The sequence below is a fragment of the Triticum dicoccoides genome, unplaced genomic scaffold, assembly GCF_002162155.2.
Source record: "Triticum dicoccoides isolate Atlit2015 ecotype Zavitan unplaced genomic scaffold, WEW_v2.0 scaffold212025, whole genome shotgun sequence".
Taxonomy (NCBI): Eukaryota; Viridiplantae; Streptophyta; class Magnoliopsida; order Poales; family Poaceae; genus Triticum; species Triticum dicoccoides.
This window is the reverse complement of record NW_021238567.1, coordinates 1-1353: the sequence shown is the minus strand read 5'-3', so window position 1 is coordinate 1353 and position 1353 is coordinate 1. Positions and strand designations below refer to the sequence as shown.

General features: G+C 50.9%; 1 pseudogene; it reads left to right on the top strand.

Moving 5' to 3' along the window:
- Positions 1–8: 8 nt before the first annotated feature.
- On the top strand, positions 9–1280 carry LOC119345178 (annotated as a pseudogene).
- The last annotated feature ends 73 nt before the right edge of the window (positions 1281–1353 follow it).

Here is a 1353-nt window from a genome sequence, read left to right as displayed (position 1 = left end):
CTCTCTATGTTTACCCGTTGATGAATCTGACCAATCCCACCGAGGAAGACTACCTTGGGATATACATCATCATGTTCTGGACCTTGACTCTGATCAGTGTCATCTAGTACTTATGCATAGCTCTGAACGCCGATGATCACGGTGAAGGTGTGATAGAATTAACCAAAGATTCTCCCAAGCTATCAATGATAGATAAGTCTAGACCATACAATTTGTTGATTTTTAACTCGATCAGAGTTATTTTTCTCATGCAGGTGGCACACTTGCGATGTATTCTCTGCTGTGCCAGCATGCCAACATCGACATCCTCCCGTCCAAGAAGATTTACATAGAAGAAGAGGATCTGGTCTCGATTTGGCCTGCCGTGACCACAAGGCCAAGCAGGTTGAGGAGATTCATCGAGCGCAGCATCGTCGCCAGGAGGCTACTACTCCTCACTACTATACTGGGCATGTTCATGCTAATCGGAGATGGTATCCTCACACGTGCTATTTCAGTCTTGTCTGCAATCGATGGACTGAGAGGCCCTTTCCCGTCCGTTAGTAAACGTTTGAAGTTAGTCCAAAGTAGGGAATTTTATTAATTGCAACAAGGAATGCGCTTAATAGTGTGTCTGGAATTAATGTTTTGCAGCTGTGGTGGAGGCTATGTCTGCAGCGATCCTCATTGGGCTCTTCCTGCTGTAGAAGTACGACACGTCAAAAGTGAGTTTCATATTCTCTCCAATCATGGCGGCATGGACTTTTACCACACCGATCATCGGCATCTACAACAACATGTGTCCCGGGGCTCTGCTTCTTCTACAACAACATGCAGGAATGGCTCACCCCTGTGCTCGCGCACTATATCAGGAACATGCGGTCGCTGCACAAGGTGACCGTCTTCCTCACGCTCCGGTACCTGCTGGTGGCCAGGGTTGATGCCAAGGACCGGGTGCCCATCCAGCGGCTTGGGCCCAGCGGGGTTTACGGTGTACAATACAGTACGGGTATGCCGACCCGCTCGACTTCGAGGAGGATGACCTCTCCGGTCAGGTGGTGAACGCCATGCAGGAGCACATCGCTGTAGAGGAGGCCCCTTTACTTGAGGAGGCGAGGGGGGCTTGGGTGGTGCACGTCAGGGGCAAGACGAGGTTCCACGTCGGCAAAGAGACGGGCTTCTTCGACCGTATTTTGCTTGGCTTCTACGAGTTCATGCACAGCATGTGCCTGTCCACACTGCCAGCTCTCGGGATCCCCCTGCAGCAGCGCGTCGAGATCGGCATGCTCTACAAGGCCTGACGCTACGCTTGCACACACTTGCATATGTATGACGCAGTGCGTGCCAATAAATTGTTCTGGTTTTCGGTTGTTT